The sequence below is a fragment of the Rhineura floridana genome, chromosome 14 (genome assembly GCF_030035675.1).
Source record: "Rhineura floridana isolate rRhiFlo1 chromosome 14, rRhiFlo1.hap2, whole genome shotgun sequence".
Classification (NCBI taxonomy): Eukaryota; Metazoa; Chordata; class Lepidosauria; order Squamata; family Rhineuridae; genus Rhineura; species Rhineura floridana.
In genome coordinates, this window is record NC_084493.1 from 29,208,769 (window position 1) to 29,233,620 (window position 24,852).

General features: G+C 43.6%; 1 protein-coding gene and 1 long non-coding RNA gene across 7 annotated transcripts in view; one reads left to right on the forward strand and one right to left on the reverse strand.

Moving 5' to 3' along the window:
* LINGO1 (leucine rich repeat and Ig domain containing 1) overlaps positions 1-24,852 on the reverse strand; it is a 1,021,808-nt gene that overhangs the window by 571,088 nt on the left and 425,868 nt on the right. The gene's annotated exons all lie outside the window — the stretch shown is intronic.
* On the forward strand, positions 1,662-23,643 carry LOC133369921 (uncharacterized). Its single transcript, XR_009759019.1, has 3 exons — positions 1,662-1,739; positions 22,404-22,529; positions 22,985-23,643. It is a non-coding gene; the product is annotated as an uncharacterized LOC133369921 (long non-coding RNA).

The window sequence follows — 24,852 nt, forward strand, 5'->3', positions numbered from 1 at the left end:
TCAGCCCCTTAGGGAAGCCCTCACCACCATCTTGGGTAATGGCGGGAGTGCATGCAAAGCATGCACAACATTCACATGATGGGAGAGGCAGCTGGGGCTTGAGTGCATGTGGGCTTATTGAAACCCATGCTATTTGTATTGAGGGGGGGTGCCTGGGAGCTTCCTCTCCACAACCTGTAGCAGGGTTGGGTTGCAGGACCCGACACTGCTGCATATCACAGAACGGGAGTGCCACCCTCACATGCTAAGGAGGGACCTTTTGGGGCCCCTCTGGGCTGCAGGGGCCCTTGGCCAGGGCCCAACCTGGCTGGCCTCTGGCACCAGTACTGCAAACTATACTACTAATTTAATTATGTATTATTACATTTATATGCCACCTTTCCTCCAAGAAACTTATGGCAGAATTCACATTGTTCTTCTCATCACACCCCCCCTCAATTTTATTCTCGCAATAACCCAGGAACAGGCCCCAAACTCATCAAATGAGATTTTTGACTGTGTACAGATTTGGACCTGTCCTGAACCTCTCCTCTCCTGTTCTAGCCCAACACTCTAACCTAGGAGTGGACAAACTTTTCCCCCTCTGTATTTCCTTGGGGGTAATTTGTCAAGGGCTCCATGCTGGCTCTGGGTGGAGTTGAAACCAGTGGTGGACGGATCCAGAGCCAAAAGGGGTTGGTCTGCCCCTTTTCCTATCTCTCCTTCTGCCTTCCCCTTCCCATCCCGGCGCCCTCCAGATGTTTTGGACCACAATTCCCATTAGCCCCAGCAACTATGGCCAGTGGTCACAGATGGTAGGAGCTGGAGTCCAGCCACAACTGTAGGACACCAGGCTGGGGAAACATGAGTGAACCTCTTAGGATAATTCCATCCATTATGCACCAGCAAACCTTTGTCTGACACTGATTGTACACTTAACAGGAAGTGGTAGCCTGGCATGTGCATGTATACAGCCCAGGGGTGGAGAACTGTTTTCAACCCAAGGGCCACATTCCCATTTTGGACAACCTTATGGGGGTCATATGTCAGTGATGTGCTGGGTAAAGATTCTGCAGTGACTGTCCACCTCTTCTTCTCCCTGACATTCGACTGGGACACTTTTGACAGCCCTGGATTTTTCTGGGTGGGCTGACCCAACACAGACCAATATAAGGATGTCTCAACCTGACTCAGTGGAAACCCAGAATGGCTTGATTTGGTTTCAGATCTGGGCTTGAGCTGGATCCAGTTCACAGCCCTAGAATAATCAGCTTGGATACTTTTGTTATGAGGATGCATTCTCCCTCAAGTGAAAACAAGGAGGCATGGACCACCCTCAATAAGGCAGCAAAACCTAATTGGCTATGTGTAGCCATAACATCACATCCATGGGTAGCCAATTGGGTGCCCTCCATGTGTTATCAGACTCAGAGCTTGGAAGTAACTTGTTAGAAATAACAAATGGGTAACTTTGTTACATTTTGCTGGTAATAGAAGGAGGAGTAACTTCATTACTTTTGAGCTGTAACTTTAACGTTTCCAGCGAAGTTACGGGGGGGGGGGGGAGCAGGGGAAATCTTCGGCTCCTCTGATTTGTGGATAAAAAACATGTGCTTCCAATTGGGCTTCTGTGCGAGGAGAGAGGAGGTGGAGAGTGAAACGGGATTGAGAAAACAATTGTTTGAAAATGGAGTGGGGGAGAAAAGAGCTGGAGAGCAAGGAGGCATTAGTAAAATGGGCACGAAGAACTGGCTGCAGAGGTGAGAGACAACAATGTATGTGTGTTTGGCACGCAAAGCTTGTGTGTGTGTTTGGCGTGCAAAGCTTCCTCTCTTACCAGCGGAGAGATGCGAGCAGAGCCAAAAGCAGGGCTTCAGGGGGGCAGGCAGAAGTTGCAGCAGGGTCCTAAAGAGCTGCTGCTTTGTTTCCTGCCCTTCCTTTTCCTAACAAGCAGAATGCATCTTCGTCTTATAAGGAAGATATTCCCTGGAAGCTCTTTTGTGTAAACCCTTCTCCCCATGGCAAATGCAAAGAGTTCCAAACAGGCACTTGTTAAAAATGACTGTATAGCTGACTTACAGTACAATATATACCAGTCTACTCAGAAGTAAGTCTCTTTATGTTTAATGTGGCTTACTCCCAGGTAAATCAAATTGGGTATAGGATTGCACTAATTAGGCAACATGAGGACTGGATGAAGCTGTACCAATTTGCTGGGGGGGGAGAGAGAAAAATGACCCTTTATAGCACAAAGATGCATCAATCTGGTTAAGGCAAGTAAAATTTGATGCATGTAATACATGCATACTAACCTGCAATCCAGTACCTGTCTACTCAGAAGTAAGTCCCACTGATTTTAATGGGACTTACTCTCAGGAATACACACTTACCCAATAAAGCTTACTTCTGAGTAGACATGTATTGGATTGCAGCCTTAGTTTCCTTTTTCTCCCATTTTAATTCTGCCTTCTGTATCTTCACAACAGCCCTGTGAGGTAAGTTAGGCTGAGAGTTAGGGACTGGCCCAAGGCAATAAATAAGCAAAAACGATGAGTAAAAATTTAAAATGTGAAAATGCTCATGCTCAGAGTATTTTTGTTGCTCTTTGTCAATGCTTTGGGTGTGGGTTTTTATGTCTACTGTCTCATAACTTCTTTTTGCCTGAGAATGTCGTATTTCTTACTGTTACAGATGTTCTTTTTTTAAAAAAAATTGCCCAAATTCTGTAGTGTTCATTTTTTAACTTGAGTTCTTTGCATGGTTTAGGGGTGGCATTGCAGGAGATCAGGCTCTTATGGACAGCTGTGAGGCAGGTAGAAATTAAATGGAGTAAGCCTTTTTTGTATGGAAATGCAATTATGGGGAAAGCTTCACCTGTTAACATTGTATCTGTCAGACATGTTATTACTTGTGTGTGCCCCCCTTCCCAGATTTATTTTTGATTTGTGAATGCCATGACCATTGCCATTCCCTCTCCCCATTTATCTTTGCAACAACCCTGTGAGGTAGCTTGTGCTGAGACAATATATGTACATAAGCAGCAGTTGGTAGTTGTAGTTGGTTCAGCATTAATAAAGTATAGTCCCTGAAATGTATTCTGGTAGAGTCCAGTCCTATATATGTCTGCTCCAAATTAAGCCTCATTGGGTTAAATGGATAAGTATATAGGATTGCAGATTAATTTTTACCTCTGAAAGGAACGCACTGTCAGACACAGAATTTAAGAGACATACTTTTCTGGATGTGTTTGAAACAGATAGGCAGGTGGGAAGAGAGTTGGGTCTTCAACATAGTGCCCTCCAGATGTTGTTGGACTACAACTCCCATCAGTCTCAGATAGCATCATGATGGTGAAGTTGGTTCCTAGTTCCCAGTTCCAAGTTCACAGTTACAGTAACTCCAAGCCAAAGTTAACATGTCTCTAAACCCCAAAATATATGTTGGAGTACCCCATATCATATATCGCGGTGATCTGGGGAGTCTCCCCGTCAAGAATAACAACAAATTTATTCAATCAAAATTATCAGGCTTTTAAAATGCTCATAAATGCATAATGATGTCATAAAATCATAAAAAATAAGTAACTGGGTGTGCCCACCCCATAGTCTGTTCTGGGCCAGGACAACTCATACACCCCAGGGAAGGGGAGAGTGTCTTCTACAAGATGCCAGTGCGTCCTGCCTGGCCCAGAGCTTTTGCTGGGTGCAGGGCAGGGATAAGGGCATATATGTACAACTCAAAGCGACAAAAATATGCAGAAAACAATAAGAAACTGGGGGTGCACTGTGCCAGGCAATAGTATTGTGGCAAATTCAGAAGTGCGAGGTCCCTTCATGATAGTATCAGCCACAGCCAGACCCCCCTCTCCCCTTATTTTGCTCCTGGGTTGAGAATGAGTTCCTTGTTAATGCCTACTCCCATAACAACTGATGTCCCTAGGAGACGATCAGTATGAAAGGGGAGAGCATTAGCTACTGAAAAGAGTCTTCTCAATGGGTGACTCACCTCCTTTCACTCTGATTGGCTCCAATCAGCAGGAAAGGACAAGGAAGCATATTAGAAGACTCTTCTCAGTGGCTAAGACACTCCCTTTTCATGCCAATCAGCTCATATGATGCTGGAGACATAGGGACCCTGCTCCCAAAATAGTAAGGGGCAACTTATTGGACAACTACACTCCTACTGCCATGACAAATCATACATCCTAGGAAGGGGGAGGGTGGCCTCTACAAGATGCCAGTACTTCCCACCTGGCCTATAGTCTCTGCTAGGTGCAGGGTACCCATAAGGTCATCTGTAGAGAACTAAAATAATGAAAAGTAGAGAAAAATATGTAACTTGGGGTGACCACTCCAAAATCTGCTGTTGGCCATGAAACATCATTCACCTGAGCAAAGGAGAGAGTGTCCTCAATGAGATGCCACTGCATCCTTCCTGGAATGGATTTTCTTGTGGACACAAGAAACAGATATGTGCATCTATGCACAACAAGCAATGTAGAACGTATATAAGGAACTGTGGGTTCCCACCGCGAAACATGCTTTGGGCACTACAAGTCATACATCCATGCATGCAGGAGAGGGTTCCTACCCAGTTCAGAGCTTCTTTTGTATGTATGCTACAGACAAAGGCATACATGTATTAGAAAAATAGTGAATATGTAGAGGAAAGAAAATCAGAAACGGGAGTGCCCATCCTAAAAGATGATTTGGGGCACCACATATCATACTTCCATGCATCTGGGAGAGTGTGTTCTATGAGATGCCATCCATGCATACTTTAGCGTAGCATCTATGAAATTACATCTTCTTCAAGAAATCATTGTTTGTTAACCCTGCCACCAGTCGTTCTGTCACCAACATCAATGGCTTTTAAAAATAATAATACGTAAGTAAGTAACAGGGAAGACCAATACAAAATTTTTAAAAATCCACATAGATCATAAGCACTGGCATAGCATAGAAGACACCCTATCATTTTCTGGGGTGTCTGATCTATCTTGGCCCAGAGAAGATTTTGTGGTGAACACCAGCAGATATTTATTCTTTGCTTTGCTTTTTGTCTCTCTTGGTTGTGCATAGATGCTCTTCTACACGCCCTGAATTGAACAGAAACTCTGGGCTAGGCGGGAAGCATTGGCATCTTGTAGAAGATATCCTCCACTTTCCTTGGGTGTATGGTTTGTCCTGGCCCAGAGCAGATTGTGGGGTGGGCACCCTCAGTTTCTTATTTTTTTCTGCATCTTTTTGTCAATTTTGGTTGTGCATCGATGCCCTTATCCCTGCCCTGCACCCAGCAAACGTTGTGGGCCAGGCGGGACATACTGGCATCTCATAGAGGACACCCTCCTCTTTCCTGGGGTGTATGATTTGTCCCGGCCCAGAGCAGATTTTGTCTGATGTGCTCTTTGAGCATCCTGTTCTTTTGAGACATAACAGAAATGTATTGTAAAAGCAGCATTTCAAGTGTAAAATTTGATTTCAAGTGAATTATATGTGTGTTGGGGTATCACCATTGCTGGAAGTGGGGAGGGAGGATGTGAGATTCTGTTAATCTTACAGATAAAAAAAAATTATTCTACTACCCTCTGTGTGTGTTCTTGTTTTTAATGTTGTTTTAGGCTACTTAGATGTGCAGCAGCCAAGGCCAGCACCTTGTAGGCAATTTTTTTTAAAAGTAACTGAAATGTAATTGTAGTGATTACTTTTGAGTAAAAGTAAAGTAATCAGTTACTTTCAGAGCAATTGTAATTGTAATGGTACCTACTACTTTTTTGGGCCATGTAACTATAAGTGTAATTTATTACTTTTTAAAAGTAATCTTCCAAGCTCTGATCAGACTACAACTCCCATGTCCATGCTAGCTGGGGCTGATAGGAGCTGGGCACCACATCAGGAGGGCAGCAGACTGGCAACTCTGCTTTATATGATCTTTGATTGGCTATGATATTACCTGATTGGTTGATATCGCCTAGGGCAAAAGAAAGCTGGGACAAAACAGAGAATGTTTTTATACCCCCACAAGCCCCATTTCACCTTGAAAATGATTATGAACAAAAATTAGGTGCAGCTGGAGGCCTTACTGTGGGGGTGCCATATACTGCTAACATGGCAAGTGTGGAGACTGCAAAATTCTGTCCCCTCTCTTTGTTGCTCCTCAACACAAATTCACTTGGCACAGCTACCTGCTTTCCCAGTATACTCCCACCCCCTTTAATTGGGAGCTTGCTAATTATCCTAATACTTTGCAGAAGAAGTAAGCAGCAATTAGAGAAAGAAGCAGTATTTTTATTTCCTGGCATGCTCACAGCAGTTTGCAAATGCCGTGTCTCTGCCACTGAGCCACATGCTCATTCCTAGGAAGCTGCTGCCTCCCTTTCCTTCCCCTCTTTTCCTTCACTTGTCAGACACCGCATACGCCTCTCCCCACAGTGGAGAAAGGGCCACTTTGACAAAGCAACAGGCCATCATACCATAACTTGTCACAAAAGTCATAAATTGCTGAGAAGACCCAGTTTTCCTGCACAACAGAAGGTCTGAGTACTTAAAAAGAGCACAGGGACATTTTTTTAAAAAAAGCATCACTAGAAGGAAAGCATTTTAATTAGGGATGGGATGAGTGGTGAATTCTGTCCCCATTTCAGTCTTGCTGGGAGTCTGTCATGGGTCTGTTCCATCCTGCTTCATCCATTTGTACCACTTTTACATGCCCTTTTTTAAACATAAAATACACATTTCCAATGCTTTTTAATAAATTCACCATTAAAACATTCCTTGCATAAAATACTCTCTGTGTTTGTATGTGCACTTATTTTGCACATCAAAAATGCACTGCAAAATCTGGACACGTGCATAATCTGACTGTGAGTTATGTTCTGATCTACAAGCAAGTCTGAGAGGGTCAGGTCAGTGCACTGCAGACAAGCAAAGCCAACAAATCTCCAGCTGGGTTGGGAGAGATCACAACCTGAAGCCCTGGAGAGCCACTGCTCATCAGTGTCAACCATCCTGAGCTAGATGGAGCAATGGTCTGACTTACTATAAGACAGATGTTGATTCTGATTAAAATTATGCTGATTTTAAATGTGGGAGGGGGGAAGAGGGCAGAGAAAGTCTACTGCCTAGGGATGTGCTAGAATTCCACCCAATTCACGTTTGGTACCTAATTTCCCACTCATCTGCTTATTCTCTATCGTTGCAGGACAGATTTTCATGTGGGGATTTTCCATGTCTCTTTTTTTGAAATGTCAGTATTAAGAACAATAATTGTATTAATATTTCCTTTTATTTATTGATATTTACTTTCAAAAGATCAATATTAATATCACTATTTTGGGGGAGGAAAAAACGGATTGGTAAAAGTAGCAGATAGCAGACAAAGAATGAACTCCGATTGACACTGGCCTTTTAGGTCAATGGAATGCTTTCAAACTAGCACAGCCCAATGGATCCCATCCCTACTGCTGTCACTGATGCTCTCGGAGATGCCTCCACTTGGCAAACAGCTCTGCCACTACAGTAAGCATGCCACCCTTCCCATCTGAATCAGATGAACTGACCCATGCCTCCTGAAATAGTTTTCAGGGTTTTTTTTGGAGGGGGGTGGATTACACCCAGTTTCCAGGACAAGCGCTAAACCTGGGCAAAAGGAGTCCAGGTCTAGTGTGAATACAACAATCATGGAAATAACTAGCAGTACAATCCATGCAATCGACACAGCTGGAGACACAGGATGATGCTGTAATCAAAGAAACCGCAGCTGATCATACCCCTTATCACCCAATTCACATTTTACATTTGCTGATGCAATGCACACCCAGGGCTTGTTTGCATGGAAGGACATTTTTAAAAGCTGTACGGGAACTGGCCCTCAGAAGCTTCCAAAGGAGGCAAACTTAGAATTCATACTGACGAGTGAGAGCCAGCTCCCAGTGTCCAAGTAACTGCTTTAATTACAAGCATAGTGCATAATCAGAGCTTTAATATGTAACAAGTAGCCCATAATGAATAATGGAGTGAAAGGTTTTCTAATTACTTTGTAATGTAAGTTACTAGAAAGCAGCCTATATTATTCTGAATTAGCTGCAGTAATTTTCTTAGGGTCTACCATTAGGTCTCTTTTGTTAAGCTAAACTCCATGCACAGATGAATCAGTGGGTATTACTTGTGTGATTTGATGCATGCAAGCAGGACCAGAATGAGGCAGTGATTCACATATTTTGACTTTGTTTGCTTTGCTTTGCTTTGCTTTATTTAATTTCCCAGTATTTGCAGACCGCTTTTCACCACTGCATGGTTAGACAATGCAGTTTCCAATAACACTCAATAAAACAAATCATCAATCAAAGTGATACAGTCTTTACAGCTAACACAAGTAAAATATCATAGTTCCACAAGCGGTCACAATACTGAACCAAAACAAACACTTCTGTGATCCAGAGCAGGCTTACTAAGTCTGCTGTAAGCCTGAGTAAAAATATGTTTTGGGTTAGGGATTGAAGGGAAGGAAATTCCACAGTCATGGTGCAATTACTGAGAAGTCCCTATCCTGTGTCCCCCCCATGCATCGAGCAACACTCACTCTGGGGTAGGGAGGGAAAGATCTATTAATTTCAGTTCTCTCAGTATATCATTTTTCCAATCTTAAATTCAGTTCTCCACATTTTTGCAGCAATTTACAATTTTTAAAAAAGAAATCTCATGAAATTTCTCCAGCATTTTTTTGTAAATTTCTCCTAATAACTTTCTGTAGGCAGTTTTGACTGCTGTACAAATTTTTGCAAGCAATTTCACATCATATAATGTGTATTTGTTTGTTATTTTCACCCATATATTCCTTTTTATGCACACTATCCCTTAACATATGCATTTTTGTAAACATCACTTGGTTGGCAAACTGCATTGCAAAATTCAAATAAGTGTGAATTTTGAAGGATGGCCATGTTTCGGTTCTCATATTGTTTCAGAAAGTGTGAATTTGGTAGATTCAGCTTGAAATTAATTTGTCACTCATCCCTACCTGGGGAAACCCCCCCCTCCCCTGCTGACCTCAAGGTCTGGGCAGACTGGAACAGGGAGAGGTGCTCCATAGGACCCCTAAGCTGTTCAGGGCTTTATATGTTAACATTGACTCCTTAAATTGGTCCTGGCAATATACAGGCAGCCAGTACAGATCCTGCAAATAGGTTATATATGGCTGTAGCATGATATGGACTCTAGTGGCAACATTTTGCATGAGATGCAGTTTCTTCAAGGCAACCTTATGTAGAGTATATTATAGTAATCAAGTCAGGAGGGTATCAGAGGATGCAAAACTGTGGCCAGGCTGCTGCACTCCAGGGATGGTTGTAGCTGGTGAACCAGCCATAGCTGGAAAAGGCACTCCTTGCCACTGAATCTACTTATTTATCAAATGTATAATCCACTCTTTACCATATGGTCCCACGGTAGAGAAGAATAACAGAATAAAACATTGTGTGTTAAAATCCAACATTAAAAGTACAGTATCATCAAAATACATGATAGCATGATACCTTGAACTGGACTCAGAAGCAAAACATGGGCTTCAAGTGACAAAAGATGGATCAAGGAACACTCCCAAGAGATGAACCTGCTTCTTTGGGTGTGGGGGATCCAACTCCACCCAGAACAGGCCAAACACCAATTGTCCAGACATGAGAACTATCTGCCTCCCTCTTGAAATAGTGCCTCCATCTTGTCAGGATTCAGCTTCAGTCTGTTGTCCCTCATCCATCCTATTACCGCCTCCAGACAACCAGTTTAATACCAGCACAACCGTATTTGGTTCAGCTGGTATGGAGACATATATCTAGGGAGTTATCCACATATTGATGACAATGAACCATGAACCCCTTGATCACAGCACCCAACAACTTTGTTTATTGAACAGAATTCATAAACCATTTAATTGTAAATACAACCTCTAAGAACTGAGACTATCCCTGAAGCTCATTAACAAGCACTTCAGTTGCCAAGAATAGAATGTGAACTGAAGGTGAAACTAGCATTTGCTCCTTCCTCGGTCTGCATGATCTATATGTACTTCTTTCTAATCTCATACTGCACCAAACTATCCCATTGTTTTCCCTAATTAACACCTGGCTTTCTTTATGGTTTCCTGGGATACTGAAGTAGGACCAGCTAACTTTAAGCACCAGTTCAAGGCAAGTTTTAAAGGCACATGATGATGCAGGAACCTTGATGAAGTTCAGCGGGTTTGGATCAAGTCACTATCTGGATGGGAGATCATCTGGGAATCTCCATGTATGCCACCTTGAGTTCAATCATACTAGAACAATGGGATATAAAAGTAACAAATGCCACAATATAGCTGGCTGCCCCCAGGGAATTGCATCTATGAGTGTTCAAGGCTACCAGCAGGCCAATGATCCAGCCAGGATCACATGAATGTACTAATTATGAACCTGTGTTTTCATGAAAGCTGCCCATGCAGTCATTCAAGTTAACAAGATTCCAGCTGTCCTTTTTTTGAGTTTTCAGCACATTGTCATGTTCAGTTAATTTTTGATAAATCAGAGCCACTAGCTTGTGTGCATCTAAGCATTTTGCAATCAGAACTTGCAAGGATATCTTTCTTAGAAGCTACAGAGTGGAATAATAGGGCTTAATCATCTACTGCTTAACCATAAAGTAGAAAGGGATAGAGCCGAGGTGATGTGGAGTTCAGCATTGTGTACAGGCATCAACAGAAGCACCGGTTTGGTGCCACCAAGGTGTTTGTACTGTGGAGGGGTTCCAGAGCAAGGCAGACAAGCAGTTCAGACCAGGACAATGGCAAAGATAGACTCCAAAGGTGGCCCAAGGTCATGTCAAGCAGCACAGACAAGGGCAGTGGCAAAGCCAGAGGGAGTCATTCGGGCTGGTGAACCCAGTTCAGAGCTGATGTTACAATGTTGTTCCAAAGGTCCTTCAATCTTGTAGTGAGGCCTCTAAGCAAGAGCTGCCAGAACCCCACCCAGGGCTCAACTGAAGTTCCTTAAGGAGCCCTTTACTCACAAGGAGTTCTATTCTGCAACCGGGCACTCCTCCAGAATGTGATGTTCCAGTCCTGTCTCTGGAGGCATCATCGCTCCTGGGAGCTCAGGGGTTGTTCAAGCTCCCCTCCTGCAGGGAGGAACCTCTGCCAAGCTCCCCCAAGGGTCCAAGCTCTTCTTGTACCAACAGCATGGATTGCTTTACCCTCAATGCTTCTCATTTCTGGGGGCTCCAGGCCCTTCTAGGAAGAGAGTTCCTTTCATGTGTGTATGACGCCTCCCCCTGCTCTATGGGAAGCTTGTGCTTGGAGACAAGCTATGTACAGAATGTAGGGATGCTGGAGAATTCCAATGAACACGGAAAGAGGAGCAGAAATTGCAGATGCTTGCTTATTCATTCCATGTACAGAAAGGAGATCAATGCAGCACATATGATCAGTATTCACTGCTGTCGCTGTTTTCAGTCTGCAAACAATATGTAATTGATCACATTTCCCCCAGTCATTTGCATTGCATTTCCTTTACATTGAAAGGAATGGGGGTGGAATGGCATAATGACCATATAATTACATAATCTGCATAATGAATTATGTAAATTGCATAAGTTACGTAATTTCACCACAGCAGACAGCTAGATGAATAATGTAGATTTTGGTGAAAGTGAAGCGCACAGGAACGTAGCCAGTGCTATATGAGATGTATACTGGATGGAACAGGAAGCAATGCCTTCTTACATCCCTAGCAGAATGCATTTTTCCCACCATGGATAATGGGGCAGGAGCATCCGTATTATTGTTATTATTGTTATCATTTACCAGTTGCTTTATACAATAAAGTCTCAAAAGTAACCTGACAAAATAAAATCCAACACATAAAAACAATTTTAAACCAGAAAAAATTAAAACAGTGACAATACAAAGTCCATAAAATGCTCATCTAGCAACATATTAATAAGGACCAAGTCCTATCCACCCCACTAAAAGATGACCACCAATTTAGGGGACAACAATTAACCAAAGGCCTCGGTGACCAGAAAGGCCTTAGCTTGGCCCCTAGAAACTGACAAGGATGGTGCCTGGCCTTTCTCCCTGGGGAGAGACAAAAAGGAGAACCACTGAAAAGGCCACCCTGTGCACCTGTCTCGAGTGGAGCATACAGAGAAGGGGTCTGATGTAGACTGCAGGCTCCAGGCTAGTTCAAAAGTATCCTTTCTGAGGGGAGGGGCTTCTCATGTGTTGATAAGCAACATTATACTGACAGCTATTTCCCAACTACCTTACCAGGTAAGGCCTCCTTCGACTGGGGAGGAGGATAGCAGGGAAGGGGGAGTGGTAGTTAAATTGAAATTTCCCAGTGGTTATATTAATCACATGACAAGCCTCTTGGGGGGCAATCAGGAGTGGTGAACAGCATTCCTTGTAGAGCATACATTTCATCACAAGCTGAGGCTGACTGCCCCATAATAGCCAAAGTGCAAGTTACAGGAAAGCAGGTATAATTGCATCTCAACCATCCTTTGACTATTGGGAAAGGATAGATTGGGAGTAGGGATGGGGGAGAAATTGAAATCTCTTTTCATTAAAGCTGGAGTTATCAAATGTGCACTTGCCAAAACAATATGAGAACCAAAACACAGCCATCTTTTGAAATTTGCACTTCTCTGGATTTTGCAATGCAGTTCGTTCTTCAACCAAACAAAGTTTACATGAATATAAAGAGGAAGACATCTATAAAAATGAGTATCACCATCTTTTCTTGAAGTCGAAGATGAAATTCTGACAAGCTGTTTATAAAAACTGACTGTTTTGATGAAGAGTTCAAATATATATGAATTACTGTGAATGTCAATCCATGCGGGGGGAGAGGGGAGGAAGGGGGTTAAGTAAAGTGGGTTAAGTAAAGTGGCTTCCTTTATGTATACTATGAAAAGTTTAATAAAAAGTTTAAAAAGAAGATATTAATGAAAATAACATACAAAAAGGCATTATATTAGGCAAAATTGCTTGCGAAAATGTGTACATTGTCAGAACTGCATACAAAATTGTGTGTATGAGAAGAAATTTGCACTAAAATGCTGAAGAAATTTCACGAGTTTTTTTTATATAAAAATCACAAATTGCTGCAGAAATGTGAACTGAATTTAAGATTGGAAAAATGAGAAACTGAGTGAACTGAAATGGACAGATGATTCCACCCTTACTTTGGAGGAAGCAACTCGGAATGGCAAAGCAGCGGACATAGCCCAGTCCCCTCTTTGCCACTGAGTGCTACCATTACATATGTCTCACATACAGGAAATAGCAAATCATCCTTATCCAAAAGCTGAACAGTGCAAACAACACAAGGTCAATCTCTTGCATTTTGTGCATTTCCAAGCCACAAGACACCAGATCAGGCTACTTGCTTTGGAGATCGACCCACAGAAAGAAACAGAGAATCTTCGAATGACATGCAGTTAATGGGATAGTGCATCTATTCAACCATCAGGGATGAAAAAGTTATCCATGCAGGCCTTGGTGAAAGGACCAGGCTGCCTGCAGCAATGGAAGATGCTCGCTCCCCCTTCTTCCCAGTGTCACACTTCATGATCATAATTACATTTCAGAATGGCTGGAGATGTGGAGAGAGGCCTGGTTTATGTACTGCGGCATAGACCATATAAATAAGGCACACTGAGCTCTGGGTTTATGTCAGGAACCTAGTTCTCATTGCACAGATCTGTCTAATTTTTATGATTCCAGGGAAATATATACAGGGCAGGATGGAGAGGGGGAGAGAGAGAATGATCACCCTGTGATACACTACTCTTGGTGTATTCTATCTCATCTTGTGGCTGAATCTGAATCACTAAATAATCACTAAATAATGTGCCACTATATAAAGGCATGTATCAGGGCATTACTACTACTACTACTACACTACTACAGCTACTAATACTACTACCACCACCACTATTATTATTGTTGCTGTTGTTATTATTATTATTTACCCATCCTTCACCCTGAGGTTCCAGGGTGGGTTACTGCAACTAAAAGTACATCCTTAAAACAATTTAAAATAACTTACAATCACAAAAATAGGGTGGGTCCTAAATATATATATATATATATATATATATATATATATATATATATATATATATATATATGTCAGATTAACTTTTACAATAACTTCCAAAGGACACAGTTGAACTTTGCTCATAATTTTTTAAAGTTACACTTTTCCCTCTCTGTGTAGTCTTACTAATGATGGGCAAATATGTTGACATATTTAGTTCAGAAATACAGTTGTTTACACTTCACTTCACTTATTTTAATTTCTCACCCATCCCATCCCTGGGATTTGAGATAGATTAAAATTGTGATCTCCCAACAGTCTGCGCCATAATAACATTAATCTGAAAATAACGCTGACATGTAAATATTTGTAAGGTTTGGCTTCTATTTCATGTAGAAACAAATGGGCTGGGTTTTAGCAATCTGAAAGTGCAGTCCAGAATTATGGAGGTTTGGGGTAAAAAAAATGGGGAATTGCTTCTCCACTTTTTCCATTTCCAAGGGTGAGTAGGTAGTGCAGACTTTTTGATAGGGGAACTCGCCTGAATTCCTTGCATCTCAGCTCAGGTCTATTTGGGGTTACAACAATTCTACTTCAAAAGCTTGGTAGCTTCATGTGAAGATGCCTAATGCTGACTCAGGCCATTGATCCAGCCAGCCTAATACAGTCTACTCCGACTGGTAGCAGCAGCTTTCCAAGGTTCTGAAATGAGAGTCTCCCACACAGTTTGGTGACCTCAAATCTTTCTAAACTGATGCTAGCATTAATTAAATTCAGGATCTTCTGATTGTAAAGCATGTGCTCTACCACCAAGGTAAGCTCCTGGGTTTTTGAATTTTTTAAAAGTTACCATATTTTCTCTGGCTGCATAGACTGGTCCAAGATTTGAAGCTAGGACTTCTTGTACGCATAGTGAAAATCATGCACCTTTGTATCTTTAGTCCCTTTAGGTATCATTGACAACTAAACAATCTATCTGTATCTAATTAAGGACAGGCATGATCACATATAAACGTATTGGACAATATACTTCCCCCCCCTTATGGGATAGATGTGAAGAGGCATTCCCTGAAAATTATGAGGGCAGGTAAATATGGCAAGATATTAAGCAAATGGAGTTTAATGGCCAGATATATGAAAAATGATTTGGGTATAGCAGGAGAAGTGGTGGTTTTTTAATTGGTATAATATTGAACAGGAGATGTCGCCCTGGGCTCCTGCTGGGAGGAAGGACGTGATATATATAAATTTGCACAGACTGTTGGTGAGAGCTGTGCTTAAGCCACCTATCACCAATCCAGGGTCTCATCCTTCTCACTCCAAACGCTGTATCACCTGTGTGTACCTCAGGGAGACAGCCATTTTTACAAGCACTAGGACAGGCAGGACATATTACATCAAACAGAACATCACCTGCAGGTCCTGCAATATAATTTACATCAGCAAATGCAAAAGACCAGGATGTCATATCCAATACGTAGGAAAAACCACAACTGACCTACACACACGCTTCAGAAACCACAAATCAGCAACCAAAAAAAGTGGAGCAACCAGTTGCAAAACATTTCAACATTGAGGGTCACAGCCTGAAACTGACCACAGAGGATGGGGAGGGGAGGAGGAGGAGGGAGGGGAGGAAATGCAGAGGGGAGGACTGGGAGGGGAGCAGGCAGGATGGGGAGGGGAGGAGAAGGACAGGCTTGATCATTTGCATGTTTATTAAATTCAGTGCGATTTACTCCCGTGCAGTCATGCTTAGGATAGGTAAAACTGATGGGGGGAGGGAGCGGGGGAGGGAGGGCTTGAGTGGGCAGGGGAGGAGGAAGGGAGAGGAGAGGAGAGGGGAAAAGCAGGTCTGATCATTTGCATGCTTATTTTCAATGGGATTTACTCCTATGCAATCTTGGTTAGGATAGGAAACACTGACCATGGGGAAGGAGAAGGGGGAGTGGGAAGGAGCGTATTGGAGGGGGGCAAAGGAAGGGGGAGGGGAGGGCAGGTTTGATCATTTGCATGCTTATAGAGTTCAATTGTATTTACTTCCGTGCAATCATGTCTAAGATAGGTAAAACTGACCATGGGGAGGAGGAAGGGGAGGAGGGGGAAGGGGAAGGAGAAAGAGGGGATTGGAAGGGGATGGGGAGTGAGGGGCAAAGGAAGGGGGAGGGAAGGAGCAAGAGGAGGGGATAGGAGGAAGGAGAAGGGAGGGTGGGTTTGATCATTTGCATATTTTTTGAGTTCAGTGGGATCTATTTCTATGCAATCATGTTTGAAAATGAAAATGGACTGCCTTCAAGTCAATCATAAGAACATAAGAACATAAGAACATAAGAAGAGCCTGCTGGATCAGGCCAGTGGCCCATCTAGTCCAGCATCCTGTTCTCACAGTGGCCAACCAGGTGCCTGGGGGAAGCCCGCAAGCAGGACCCAAATCCCCACCTATTGCGACCCTTTGAATAGGGTTTTCATGGTAAACGGTATTCAGAGGTGATTTCACCACTGTCTTCCTCTGAGGCTAAGAGGCAGTGACTGGCCCAAGGTCACCCAGTCAGCTTCATGGCTGTGTGGGGATTCGAACCCTGGTCTCCCAGGTCGTAGTCCAACACTGACCCAGGGAAGGGGCAGGGAGTGGGAGGGATTGGGTGGGTGGGCACTGGGCAGAAGGGAAGCCCCTTTCCTTTCCAAAAGGAAAACACTGTAAACAGAATCATTCTTTTTCAGACTTTCCCCCACCTTTTTATTCTACAGCAGACACATGTAGCCTCCCACCCAAATTTAAACCGAAGCTGTCCCTGGCAACATCCACGCGAGGCCTTTATTTCACTTTGGACAGTCATGGCTTCTCTCAAAGAATCCTGGGAAGTGTAGTTAGTGAAGGGTGCTGAGAGTTGCTAGGAGACGCCCTGTTCCCCTCACAGACCTTCAATCAGAGTGGCTGACTGTTAAACCATTCTCTCAGGGAACAGGAGTCTCTTAGCACCCTTCACAAACTACACTTCCCAGGATTCTTTGAGGGAAGCCATGACTGTCTCACATGAAATCAAAGTCTGGTGTGGGTGTGGCCCTCTGATTAGGCAAGCCCAGCAGCTGTGAGGCTTTTAGAACTCTGACAGTCGGTTCTTACTGAGCATGCTCCGCACTATCATTGGGTCCCAGCCAAAATTTATTAAATTAATTAAAAATCAGCCAGGCATTTTTTAAACTTTTAAACTGCAGCAGATGAAGGTCAGAGTATGGGGCAAGGTCAGTATTAGGATTACAGGTACTCTGTGGACATGGCTGATTTTTAATGAATTTCAACAGATTATAACTGTCAGAGAAAAAAGTCCAAAAGGGCTCTGAGATTTTTCTCTCTCTTTTTACACTTTGAACTGTCTATTCTCTCTGACTGTTTTGTGTATCGCCATGAAAATTGTCAGGGTTGTTAAGCAAGCGTTTCTGAGTTCAGGACTATAAGTTATGTAAGGTTTTGTTCTGAAATGAACTTATGGGAAGCATCAGAATGGCATGGGGGGTATTTTCAATTTAACATTGTGGAATGTGAAAAATCCCCGCTGGCTATAGTATACAGCCACTCTTGTGGCTGTATAATACAGCCTAATCAATGTAAAGTTTCTTTACATACAAAATTGACATTGTTTCAATAAAAATGTACGTTTCAGGTACACTGGATCCACAGTGTCTTTGTAGGAAGGAAATAGCTAGCACAGATAGATGCTGCCAATGTAACACTAATTACACCTCTTTGAGACATATGTTGTGAGCATGTCCTGTGGTGTCTTGTCGTTGGTCAGAAATTGTTGTTTGCATTAACTTTCTTTGGGGAAAACCCTTGATAATTGCATGTGCCTACTTTTAAAATATTATTCTTTATTTTAATTATTATTTTATTTATATCCCATCCTTCTTCCCAGTAGGAAATTATATTTATGTGAGGTGGGGGCTAACAGATGGACAATGAAAGTGGATCTTGTGAACCCTTGTGGTTGCAAAAAGACGTCTGCTTCATGGTTGACTTAATGACACAATGGTCTGAAGATCTCACTGCCCTTTCTACGTTTGAACATATGTCTTATCATTGATTATCTGTTTGGACATATGGACTGCTTATATTAATATATGTGTTTAAAATAGGATTGATGGAATATTCTTATTGCTAATGTCAGATGATATTTCTTTCTTTTTTCTTTCTATGATGTATATTGTATATGTATATGTTATGTATATGTATATGTATGTCTGAGACAGAACTCACTGAGCCAATCACTTTTTGTCTAACGCATTTTGTAAGGCTATGGTGAAGATAAAGTGGGTGCATAGCTGCCTTGAAGCAAAGGAGAGATGAGCATTTAAATAATGGTTCCATTCTGATCTGAGGTTTAGGAAGGCATCTCAGTACGTATGAAGCTGCCTTTATTGAGCCAGATCCACTGGTTGATCTAGCACAGTATTGTCTACACTAACTGACGGCTGTTCTCCAAGGTTCTAGGCAGGGAGTCACTCCCAGCCCTCCTGGAATGCTGGGAACTAGGGATGTGCTAGAATTCCACCCAATTTGGTACCAAATTGTCCATTAATTCACTTATTCTCTATCATTTCATATCATATTTTTATGTTGCAATTTTCTATGCCTATTTTTTTAAATGGTTCTTTTTAATGAAAAACATCCACCTCTAAAAGATCCATACTAATGATAATTTTATCAATATTTCCTTTCATTTATCAATAATTTCCTCTAAAATATCCATATTAATAGCAATATTTATAGGAGGGGGAAAACAGATCAATAAATGCAGTGGCTAGCAGACAAAGAATGAACCCAAACTGATAGTGGCCTGTTAGGTCAACCAAATGCTTTTGAACTGGCGCTGGCCAATGGATCCCATCCCTACTGGGGACTGAACCTTCTGCATGCAAGGCAGATCTCTTCCACTAAGCTACGACCCTTCCTCTTGGTTAATGGGGCATACGGAAGGCAATGGTAAGAGGAAGGCAATGGTAAACCACCTCTGAATACCATTCACCATGAAAACCGTAGGGTTGCCATAAGTCAAGATCGACTTGAAGGCCATTTCCATCCATCCATAAAGACTGCTCACCAATGGCTCCTCATCAGCTTGGAGAAAAGTAAATGTGGGATGCTACAGGGTGCTATCCTCGGTCCAGCATTGTTCAACATCTTTATAAATGTCTTGGATGAAGGAATAGAGGGAGGGCTCATCAAATTTGCAGATGATGTGAGCCTAGGAGGGGTAGCTCAATGGCTGGGAGGCCAAACATTTACAATAATACCTTCTTCTGTATCAACCTGCCCTTGCTCTAAGATCAAAGATGACACCCCACCCCCACCCCATGGTCCCTCTTCAGGCTGAGGTACGTGTTGCATGGAGATGGGGTGGAAAAGGACATTTCCTGTAGTGGCTCCTCGCATGTGGAACTCCCCCTCCTCCCTCATTTCTCTATAGTTTTAGGCAGTAAGTTAAGGTGCATCTTTTTTGGTGGGTGTTTGGAGGAGGAGAGACCTGATCGCTGCGGCTGCTATTAGTAATTATTCTTTAGTGATTTGTTACCTACTTGTGTTATTTATGGATTGTATGCATTTTTATCTATTTGCTGGTTATAAACCACTCTGTGGCCTGTGCCACAGGCAGTATATAAATCACTGAAATAAATAAAATACCTTAGAAGACAGAAACAGGATTCTAAATTAACTTGACAGGATGGAGTCCTGGGCCACAGCTAACCAAATGAATTTCAGCAGAGGAGAATTCAACATTCTCTGTTTTAAGTGAAAAGAATGAGATGCACAAATACACAAATACATGCAAAAAGGATCTAGAGGTTTTATTACACCAGAAACTAAACATAAGTCAGCAATGTGACGTATGGCTAAAAGGGCAAATGAAATTCTAGCTTTCAAGTACAGTGTCCAGACTGCAAGAAATAATGATACCGCTCTATTCTGCTGTGGTCAGATATCTCTTGGAGTACTGCGACCAGTTCTGGCATCATGGTTTAAGAGGGATATCAACAAACTGGAGTGCGTCAAGAAAAGAATGACAAAGATGGTGAGGGCCCTGCAGACCAAGCCCTACAATGAAAGATTGAAGTAGCTGGATGGGTGTAGCCTGGAGAAGACACTATTAAGAGGCAATATGATAAACTTCTCCAAGTATCTGAAGGTTGCCAAGATGGAGCAAAATTGTTTTCTGTTGCCCAGAAAGGAGGATCTGAACTAAGTGGTTCAAATTACAAGAAAAACAGATTAAACTTTAGAAAGAACTTCCTCATTGCATGAGCTGCTCAACAGTGGAATAGACTGGGTTGGAAGATGATGGACTTTCCTTCATTAGAGGTGGATGGTCACTTATTTATCGTGTGGCTTTCCTGCATTGGCAGGGGATTAGATTAAATGACCTTTGAGGTCCTTTCCTACCCCTTGATCCTATCTGGAGCCATGCAGCAGAATACACAACTCTGACTGGCAGAAGCTCTCTAGGGATGCTTCCCCACCTTGACAAAAAAAAGGGGAGGAGAGATAGCTTTGCTGTGTCCTCAGAAAACCACCTCAGAAATTGGCATGAGTGTTATTGAAAAGCTGCTCAGCATACTTTGGGTTTTTGGGGTTTCTCTCTCTCTTAGAGGTGGGGTTTTTTGTTTGTTTTTTATGCACAGCTCCATTTCTGCAGATTGGAGGGTTGCACAGATGAACAAGGGGAAAGGCAATTCCACCCCTTCTCACCCCTCTCCTGTACTGTAAACAGCAGAGCCACGAGTAGCGGATAATCACAAGTGTGGCCTGCAGTTGAATGATTCCATCTGCGGGGCCATGGATCTTCATAGGGATATTTCTCTGACACATCTGGCCCAACAATTTACCTCCATCCCATTTCCTGGGGGAGTGCAGCAGCTGCTGCTGCCATGGCCAGGCTGATCCATGCCAGAGGGGGAAAGAAGAGGATGATTTATTAGGAGTTGCAGGACCAAGACTCGGCTGCCAGAGAGAGAGAGAGATGCATGTGCGTATATAAACACGGTCTATGGTTATTTATTCCTTACTGGAGGGACATAAAAACCACTGCTAAATCTTCCACAGGGATGCTAACAAGATGCACCCTAGCTGGGGTTGGAGCCTGTCAGGCCAGGCGGTCTTTTGCACAGAGCTTGCCAGCAAGCAGCAAACGGCCACAGTCCCCGCTGCAGCGACAGATTCTTCCATCTCTAATCATCATTTGAAAACAGAATCTTGGGAAGAGATGAAGTGGGGGTGGAGATGCAGCCATATTTAATCTTCATAGCATGTGAGTTTCCTTGGCAAAGGACTGAATTCATTTTTAATTCTCTTGCCTAATGGCTTTATTATCTTCTCCATCAACTTAATGGTCTTTTGTCAGCATATAACGGATACATTTCTCTGTATGATGGAGATACATTTCTCAAGTGAAACGGATGCTCCCTGCACCCCCATTTTTTAATTTGGCCATCAGAGGTCCCACAAAAGCTCCCCCAGCAGGTTGATGTGACAGAGATTCAAATTAAGTAGTGCAACACAACTGCATATAACACTAGCCCAAAGGCTACTTCTTCATTTAGCAAACCTCCAGAGAGATGTCTGTGGTAGAGACAGGGCAGAGAGTGCTTCACCCTTTCCCTGCCAGTTCTCTTTCCCATGAAACGTCTGCCACATAATCACCAAGCTATTGTTTTTTCAAACCCTCAGGAAGCTCCAAACCTGTTGTCCCTTCCCAAGATAAATGTAGGTCTTAAATAGATGCCATGTATATCAGGGAATACTGAACCACAGGCCTGGGGGCCAAAAGCAGCGCTCCAACCCTATCTATCTGGCCCTCAGGACCCAAGCCACACACCCTTCCACAACCACATCTCTCACCAGCCCTGTTTTGCACCCTCCACGAGTGATTCACTTGGCTGGAATTGTGTCCTTGAACTTCGATGTTTCTTCCTGGATGGATGGAGGATAGAGAAGTGTGTGCAAGTGTGTGGAGAAACTTGCCTACAGTAAAATGCATTTGCGTTGCTCTCCCCACTTTTTGCCTCTGGCCCTGCCCATCACTCACATGTGCCCCCAGATGGTTGTCCAGAAGGGAATGCAGCCCTCAGGCTGAAAAATTGTTCCCCATCTCTGAAATATGTATGATAGAACACAGCTGCACAATCAAATACACGGTCCTCCAGATTTGGGGCTAGAGCTCCCATCAACCCTATAGTACACATGCAATGCTGGCTGGGGTTGATGGAAGTTGGGCTCCAGCAACATCTGGAAGGTCACAGGTTCCCCAGCCCTGTAATATCCACACAGCCCTATTATTTCATTCCATGTTGTTTTGTTCAGTGAAAGCGAATTCTGCAATCCATCCTTGGAGAGAAAGGTCCACATGCCCTGAGAATGAACAACATTAGCCTGGACATCCCAAGGGACAAGGTTGAACTAAGCCAACAGAAGACATCAGCAGGAGAGGTAAATTCCATATGACTAGTTGTCTGGGGAGGCTAGGCTTGCAGGCAGGAGATTACTGAGGAACATTCCTTGACATTTCTTGTACAGACATTCAAGTGCAAGCTAATTATGTTAGTAATTACAGCTGCTCCTTAGACCCCCATCTCCTGGGGGGATAACGTGCCTTCAAAGAACTGACAGGAGGGCAGAGAGATAGCATGCTTTTCATTCTTACAGACTAGGGAGATGACAATTTGAGCTGCACATGTTGTTACAGAGAGGAGAGTTCAGCGTGACAAGGGGGAAAGCTTGTGTTAGTAGTCGGAGTAGCCCAGGAGAGTTAGAGTCCCTGGTGGAATGTCAAGAGGCCTCACAGGCAAAGGTGGAAGAGAGTGCATCAGGGCATAATCAGCAGCAACCGACAGTGGGCAAGCTCACCCTGGCTCACGTCATGATTAACTCTCTCTTTTTTTCAGAGCTAAAATAAAGACCACTGCAGGGAGGTGTGTATTCTAGCCCTTGCCTCCCTGGAGGATGTCATCTCTGAGTCCAAGTCCTCTTACATTATTTCTTGAATCACAAATACCAATGAGACCTCTGTGTCTCTGGCTAACTCTGGAACTGGCGTGGTGGCAAGGGAGGTTCTGAGGAGTGGTCACTGGAACCCAAAGAAGTTGGCAAGGCAATATTTCCATGCGATAGGGGAAGTGAAGTCACTTGAGCATTTTCCTCCTTTTCATCCATGCAAATCTATGCTTTCCAGAACAGCCCATGAGGAGGTTCTCCTACATTCTGAGAGCCCTTGATGGGCCAGGACTCCCTCTGTTCTCCAGAAAATTCTAGGTTTGGGGCCATGACAGGTGTTACTGGAGGAGAAAATAACTGCAGGTTCCCCACCTGAGACTTAGCTCCTGGGGCTAAATAAAGAGAAGTCTTTCTAGTGGTCACAAATTCTAGGGTCATCTTGAGGTCTCACTTCTCTCTCATTAAAGCCCTCTTCAGGCATTACTTTTTGTATCCATGGAGGGGCAGCGGGGCCACTGTTATAACCCTGGAGTCTAGTAGGAACCCAGACACTAAGGTGGAGGCTACAGTGTCACCAGCTGAAGAGCTGGATAAGCTTCCCAGTTCTAGACCTGATGCTGGTGATCAGGGGCGCACAGAGGTTGGATGGCAGGAGCATCCTGGACCAGGTCCCACTGCATCAGGGAGCCAGAACCCTCATGGGCACCTGTCCCTGGGCCCATGAAACCAAGTGCATCCCTCACTACTTTGCCAGTCCAGCAACACAGGGAGCACACCAGCAGGGAGACTATGGAGCAAAGGAGAAGTATATATCTCCAAGTCAGAGGGCTTGTAGGTCAAGCAACAAGGGCAACTGTTGTGCCCCAGGCGCAAGGGGAGTTAGATCAGGGATAGGAGTCAAATGAGAACGAGCTCCCTGGGGATGTTATAGGAGGGGGGGTCTATCAGCCCGCAGACTTCCTCGCCCATTCCTCCTGTCGAAGCAAATGCAGCCCCGTCTGCGAGTTCCCTGCCTGAGCCATTGGGAAGCAACCCTTCATGCATACCAATCCCGCCCACACCAGAATCCCCGCCTGGCACTTCAAACGCTTCCCCGCCAACCAGCTTCCCGCTCCCTGAGGTCGCGCCATCACCTAGCGGACCCCCACTGTCACATGGGGTGTCAGAGGCTCACCCCCCTCACCCCATGCAAGAAGGCATGAGAAGTGGGACTCCCAGAGGCTGGAACTGCGGAGGAGCCGTCGGTTATGAGCGAAGACCTTCCCTACTTAAGCAGGTGCCCACCAAGACTCCAGTGCTGAGTCAACTCTCCCCACATGCTGCCAAGACTGTTTAGGTAGCTTAGCTAGGGAAAGTAGTGAGCTAGAGTAGACAGGTTTATGAAGCGCACTGCTTTGGATGTAACCATCACCCTAATAAAATGGGAATTAAACCAAGCCTCATCTCCGTCTCGTGTCAGGCACTGGGCAGGACACCAACTCCCATTCCCCTCTCCATCACAAGGTGAGGAAAGATTGTGATTACAGTAGAGAGACTAAAAGATGTTCAGAAGTAACTAAGAGCATCTCCTCCCATATCAGCCTACCTAATCACTAAGGTGGGGCAAGCAGGTAGAGGAGATGGAGGCTAATCAGTAGCAACATCCCTCCCAAGGGAAGGTGAGGCTCACTTGATTTCCTCACTATAGCTTTAGGCTACAGGTGAACATGTTATTTCAGAGGGTGCAAGGAAATAATTGATAACTGTATTGCCCAAGCTTCTTCTTCTGATAATCAGTGCTACCACTGTGACCTTTTCTTTGCTGTGGTGATTTGATTAT